The sequence below is a fragment of the Diceros bicornis genome, chromosome 3 (genome assembly GCF_020826845.1).
Source record: "Diceros bicornis minor isolate mBicDic1 chromosome 3, mDicBic1.mat.cur, whole genome shotgun sequence".
Lineage (NCBI taxonomy): Eukaryota > Metazoa > Chordata > Mammalia > Perissodactyla > Rhinocerotidae > Diceros > Diceros bicornis.
Window position 1 is genome coordinate 73,980,088 of NC_080742.1, and position 7,446 is coordinate 73,987,533.

At 35.6% G+C, this 7,446-nt stretch overlaps 1 long non-coding RNA gene across 2 annotated transcripts in view; it reads right to left on the bottom strand.

Moving 5' to 3' along the window:
- LOC131396798 (uncharacterized) overlaps positions 1 to 7,446 on the bottom strand; it is a 255,572-nt gene that overhangs the window by 89,391 nt on the left and 158,735 nt on the right. The gene's annotated exons all lie outside the window — the stretch shown is intronic.

Below are 7,446 nucleotides of genomic sequence, written 5' to 3' on the forward strand. Positions count from 1 at the left end.
TCTCTGCTTATCTAGAAGGAGAGTCTGAGTAAGTATGCTCAGAGAAGAGAGAACAGGATGAAGAAATGTCTGGAAAAATCTCTCATTAGAAACTACATAACACTAGAAAAGTTTGAGGAATTCATAGTAGCTGTCTTTAGCAAATATAATATGAAAATATTAGAAATCTGGATAACAGCTTTAAATTTAGACATCCCGGTGAAATACGATAGGCTTCCACTCGCTGTCTTCCAATTTTATGAAGAGGGTTTGGAAGAGGTTGAAAACACCATGTCAACCATGGTAGACATTTAGCAATTTTCTTGGAGGAAAAACTCAAAGAATAATAAAATGAAAAATCCAGTTAGTGAAGTTTGGGAATTCTCTCTAGGTTGGGAAATGGTCCCAGATTACAGACATCAGCCTGTAGACCAATTATTTCCCATGTGATCAGGTCATTCTTTTCTGCGTCACTGGTGTCCAATAAGTAAAACTGAACTTTAAACTGTTTTTTTCAGACCATATATTATTGACTCCAAAGACTCTAAAGGATATTTTGGAATATTAAGAGCTGGTGTGCTGTTACTCCAATAAAATAAATAGTGGGCTGACATTTGGAATGATTAGGTTTAGGTTATTGCTACCGTCCTGCAAATCTTGGGCTTCTCAAACGAAAACATGTCAAATGATGAAACTATGGTCACTCAAGACCCTCAATCAGAATTTTATGCTTTGATATATTCATTATGACAATTTTCAGATTTACAATTTGAAGTCCTAATCATTGTAAATACCTGTGTATTTAACAGTTCCTCATCTCTGATGGACGCAAAGACCATTAACTGAGCCAAAGCGGCCTTTTCCCTCATGATAGATGGCTCTACTGCACTGCGTACAAAACAGGTGCAATAAGTTCTCGTAGCCAAAGAAAGGATGTTGAAATCTTTTTTTTTTTAATTTTTTGTTTATTGCAGTAACATTGGTTTATAACATTGTATAAATTTCAGGTGTACATCATTATACTTCTATTTCTGCATAGATTACATCATGTTCATCACCCAAATACTAACTACAACCATCACCACACACTTGTGCTGATTATCCCTTTCGCCCTCCTCCCTCCCCCCTTCCCCTCTGGTAACCACCAATCCAATCTCTGTCTCTATGTGTTTGTGTATTGTTGTTATTATCTACTACTTAATGAGGGAAATCATACGGTATTTGACCTTCTCCCTCTGACTTATTTCACTTCGCATGATACCCTCAATGTCCATCCATGTTGTCACAAGTGGCTGGATTTCATCGTTTCTTATGGCTGAGTAGTATTCCATCGTGAATATATACCACATCTTCTTTATCCATTCGTCCCTTGATGGGCACTTCCCCTGTGTTCATTGCAGCGTTATTCACAATAGCCAAGACTCGGGTGTTGAAATCTTAAGTCTAGTTTGATCTGACCACCTTCCACATTTTGCAAGGCCGTAGTTAACTGTCGTTTTTGTTGTTGTTGCCCCCTCTTGTACATAATATAAATGATTACCACGTAACTGTTTATGAATCAATAGTGCATCCAATACTAGGAGTTTCAAATATTTTTCTCATGAGTGTTTATAATTCAAATAAAATAATCATGCTGTTTTACAGGTAGAAGCAGATTTAGAAATCACCTATTTCTAACTAATCATTTTATAGATGAGTAAACCGAGGCCTAAGGTTAAAAATGAAATTAATAATAAAAGCAGAACTTGAATTCTTGTTCCTGAGCTTTTTACTGACGGTCTTTCCACACTGATTCCTTTTTTTTTTTAAATGAAGATATTTATCAGCCTCAAGTTCCCCATTATTATCAACTTAGGAACAAAAGGCTTCATTTAATCATCGAAGTCTACGAAATTTTAGCAAAACATTTTAACAGTATTTCAGTTTTACCACTTAAAAATATAATCCATTATTTTGAAGATAGAAAAGCAGACATTATAAGTGATCCCTTATGCACATTCATAACTATACCACCAATTCCTTGCAGAAAATAAATTTATGTATTTATGCATATTTCAAGACTGTCATCCTTGCATAGAAATAGAGCCCTAAAATTTATCGTATTTCAAAACTATCAGAAGTGGTGCTCATTAAAAGAAATCCTATACTTAGAATGTTAAATATTCAAGTAGGTTGACGAAACAGCTGGAAAAACTGGAAAGGAGTTTTGTTGCTTTTTGTTTTCTTACAAGGGTAGGGTGGAAAGTGAGGTGTAAAGTTCAGAGCTATGTTTCTAGGTTCCATGTTGAAAGATCTTGGAATCACAAGTTGATATAGCTTTAATAATGTATCTCATTCCCATCGTTTAGAGTACTTCCGTAGGTTTTGCCTCCTGTCTCCGTCTGTTAACATGTTCATGCAGCCTGCCATCTGAGAAGGAATTTTCCCTGGCGGCCGTGACCTAATTTCAAGGTTCTGGCAGACAAACGCAGGCAACTGACAGCCCAGGTTTTCCTATTTAGCATATTAATCACCTACATTTTTAGCATACAGCCAAGATAAGAGGAAGCTTGTGAAAGATTTGCCAGCCTGTCTGAAATCAGGCTGACTGCACTTCTGTAGACCTCAGATTTTCTGTGCGTGATTTCTTTTTTGCAGGCATCTCTGAGCTTTCAAAGTTTCTGACTCGTTTTTGACTTGAACATATGCTATGTATAATGGAAAGTTATTGGATTCTAGAAGATGCCAGAGTTTACTAGCATGTTGTCTAAGCAGGACTCTTTGTAGATGACTTTTCTTTTTCTTTAATTTCCTTTCACATTTGTTCCTGTAATCCAAGGAAGGGCATTTCTTTCTTCTAAGAGCAGAAGTAAAAGTTTACGCAGAGCCAAATGAGTCACTACTTTATTTTCTGATCATGTGCATTCTTGGTGACAGGATAAGAGAAATCTTATAGAATTAACATTCAAAACTTGTTACTTATGTTGGAGAAAAAAAAGTCAATGTGTGAAAATGTTATAGAATCTATTGTATTAGAAAATCTTTGGGCTTTACCGGAATATGTTCCTATTTTATTTTTTGGTAAATATTGTTAAATGCTTACTTTTTTACATCTACAGGTTATGGGAAATGAAACAGACTGTTCTTTCCACAAGGAAATATTGTTCTTAGGCTCATTTCATTGACTTTTAACTTGCTTTTCTTTTTTTTTATACCCAGGAACATCAATTTTTTTTAATTGCTTTTTTTTCTCTTTCTTTGCCCTAGTGATATGGTGTCCTCAGAGCAATCCATTATTTTTTTTTTTTTTGAGGAAGATTGGCCCTGCGCTAACATTTGTTGCCAATCTTCCTCTTTTTCTTTTTTCTCCCCAAAGCCCCGGTACATAGCTGTGTATCATAGTTGTAGAGTTGTAGCTCTTCTATGTGGGACACCGCCTCAGCATAGCTTGATGATTGGTGAGTATGTCCGCACCCAGGATCCAAACCGGCAAACCCCAGGCCACCGAAGCGGAACGCACGAACTTAACCGCTATGCCACCGGGCCAGCCCTGCTTTGTTTGTTTTGATGGCTTGATTTTTGGCCAAAACATTTTTTTTCTCTTTCAAGTAGTCTTAGGCTGCCAGTGCTATCCAAAAGGAAGTTTAATAATAAAAATATTGGTGTTTTTAATTATCAAGTTGAAGATATCATTTCTCTTCAGAGTTTAACTAAAGGTCAGTGATAAAACTCATGGAAAAGCAAAGGATGGTTCTGAGAAATTGTGTATTTTTTTTTCTGTATATGTCTTGGGTTCATTTTTGGCTGTGCATTTTTTTCCCTAGAGACATTTACTGATGGAAATAAGAAGAAGGACTCACCAAACAGGGTTGATTTGAAGAAAGAGGCAGCTGACTTAGAAAGAAAGCAGAATTATCTGCTAGTGGTCAAGACTGAAAAATTATCTGAAGATAAGAATACGATAAAAGATTGAGTACGTGCAAGAATAGATTTCTTAAAGACCACCAGCTGAAGTTTGAGATTTTTCATACTCCTATCCCCTAAGTCAGCCATATTTTATTATTTTATACATAAATAAAAATGACTTCCAGGCTTATTTGATTACAGATTGAATTACTCTGTCACAGAATGACAAGCAATGACAAATAGGTTCCCCATAATGAAAAGTCTAGCAGACCCCATATTCTCAGTAAAAGGCGGTAAGAGGAAACCAGGCAGATTTTTCTTTCATTCATACTCTTTTACATGTGGGCTATAGCGCTGTCAATCTCTATTACATTATTAGGTCACCTGGAAGGTCTTACATTTGGCAGGGCAATGTAAGTTTCAGGGTAATTTTTCTGACTAGCAACCCAAGGCCAATGTAGCAAAATTTGAAACATCAATTAAATTACAGGAAAGGCTTGCATAACAAAAATGTGTTTTGCCCACTTGTCAACATGGGTAGACACATTCATGTTCTAATAAGAGCAATGACAGAATTCCATTTTCAGGCTTTTTAAGAGGCAGTAGCAAATCATTGAAATGATAGGTTTTGCTTCTTTATTAGTTTTTGTAAAATTTGACAGTCTTTCTGTACATTGCAAATGTGTACTCTAAAATCGCACTGACTTTATGCATTAGCTAAATTGCCTGGGCACTCTTTCTAAATACAATTCATTCCTGGAGGTAGAGAAGACAGTGTGAGGATTGCAAGGCCCTGGGATGGAGTTCTTCGTGGTAAAGGACTGTCTTATTCATATTGGTGGTCTCCTTTTGTCACATAAAAGAGAGTCAATAGCTATTTGAATTAATGAATATATAAAGCTGGGAGTTAATAAAGACATTTCTCTAGAGAAGATAAGGGACCTGAATTATTCTTGTGCACCCTAAGTGATAGTCGTCATGAAGTAGCTATTGAGTAGCTTGGAAGCGGCGGATTGAAATGAAGAAAAGGATGGGCCGGCCCCGTGGCTTAGTGGTTAAGTGCGCGCGCTCCGCTGCTGGTGGCCTGAGTTCAGATCCCTGGCACGCAACGACGCACCGCCTCTCCGGCCATGCTGAGGCTGCGTCCCATATACAGCAACTAGAAGGATGTGCAGCTATGACATACAACTATCTACTGGGGCTTTGGGGGGAAAAATAAATAAAATCTTTAAAAAAAAAAAGAAATGAAGAAAGGGCATTTTTACTGTATTTAAGTAGGAGATGCCGTTATGTAAAATTTTCAGTTTACAATCAAAAAAGAGAATGACTTCTTCTGCAAAAGAGGAAAATGTAAATCTGTCTTCTTCTTCACCATATGCCACAGGAAAAAAAAATCACAGATGTCAAAGAGAACACCGGCTGGAGGGAGCAGACCCCCTCTAAGGACCAGAGTCCATTCCCAGGTCAGTTATAAATAAAAATTCAATACTTAATAAGCATATTAGGAAGGAGGAAAGCTGTTCTAAGATATATACTTCAAGTAAACTTTACCTGCAAGTATATTTGTCTCCAGACCTTCAGATTTGCTCTCATCCCTGGGCCTTTGAGCATACTATTTCATTTGTCTGGAAGTTCTGTTCTCTATCTACCCTTTCTACTGTTCTAATTCGCCCTTTAGAGCTCCTGATTTCCTGGAGCTCCCTTCTCATAGCCTCTAGTAGCCTGTTACATAGGCCTGTCTGTCTTCATTCACTTTCACTCCAACTAGAATTTGAGTACCTTAAGGCGTAGATGTCTTATGTCTTGTTTGTAATAGCTTCTGCAGCTTCTAGCATATCGCTTGACACATATAGATAATAAACATGTGTTTATTAAATAAGTGGGTTTATTAAAGCAAAATCTGAAACCAAGTAACAACAACACATAATCAAAGAAATGAAGATCCTAATGCAGGCAATGAGGACATAACAATCATTGGATATGTGACAAATCTAGGAAAAGAAATCAGAACAGAAGAAACACTCAAACTAAAATCTTCTCCTATTTTAACATATTCAGTTTTTCCACCCATTACACTGATAAAATGTCGAGCTTCAGCCTAAAGCCAGGACCATCACTTGTGCATTAGAACCCATATTTTTTGATGCCCCAAAGACTTTGTTCATTTTATTTAATATTTATAATTTATTAAAGTCAAGTTTTACATAATATCTTGTGATTTTAAATTTGAAACAACTGTATCAGGTTATTTTATTCTCTCCTTTTTTCTTGATTAGTTTCACCAGGAGTATTTCAGTTTTATAAGTCTTTTCAAAGAGTCCACCTTTCACTTTGATTCTTTCTACTGTTTGTTATTAATTCATTAATTTTAGTTCTTATTTTCTTCCTTCTATTTTCTTTGACTTTAATTTGCCGTTGTGTTTTCAAATTCTTGTGATAATTTGCTGTTGTGTTTCAAATTCTGGTCATAGTCAGAACAGCCTTGTTTCTTTGCTAACGTATATATTTAAAGCTATAAATTTTCCTCTGAGCACAAATTTAGCTGCATTTACAGGTTTTGATTCAATTTTAAACTGTCCCAATTTCCACTTGTAATTTATTTTTTCATTTATGTGTATTTAGATGTGTATTTGAAATTCTAAACTATTGGCTACTTTCTAGCTATGTTGTTGTACTGATTTTGAACTTAATTACACTGTAATCAGAGAACATACACTTTTGATTTCATTCTTGGAAATTTACTGATACTTTTTTTCTCAGCATGTGGTCAATTTTCTTCTCTGATTTCTTCAAAAGATTGTGTAGTGTGCAGTCTTTGGATATAAGGTTCAATATAGTAAATTAGATCAAAATTTTAATTGTGATACAAATCTATATCCTTATTGACTTTTTTGGTCTATTTTCTCTATCAGTTACTGAGAAAACTGTGTTATTATTTTCTTTTTGTCTCTTTCTCCTCTTAATGCTTTCAAATTTGAATATAATTGGAGCTATATTATAATTTTCTTGTTGACTGAAGACTTCATTATTTTTATTTGTATTTACTGATGCTTTTTGCTTTGAAGTGTATTTTGTCTGATATTGGTATAGCTAAGCCAGTATTTTTTTATTGTTTTGTGTTTTGTTTTGTTTTTTTGGTCAGTATTTGCATGGTATATCTTTTTAAATCTTTCTATCTTTTTCAATCTTTCTATGTTCTTATATTAAAGGTGTGTCTTTTGTAAGCAACATTTAGTTGTTGTTTTATCTTTGTCTTTGTTATAGGCTGAATTGTGCTCCCCTAACCCCTCAATTCATATGTTGAAGTCCTAACCCCCAGTGCCTCAGAATGGGGCTATTTGGAGATAGAGTCTTTAAAGAGGTAATTGAGTTAAAATGAGGTCATTAGGGTGGGCTCTAATCCAATATGACTGGTATCTTTATAAGAAGACAGAATTTGGACATAGACAAATACAGAGGGAAAACCATATGAAGACATAGGGAGAAGGTGACCATCTACAAGCCAAGGAGAGAGACCTCAGAAGACATCAACCTTGCTGACGCCTTGATCCTGGACACAGCCTCCAGAACTGTGAGAAATAA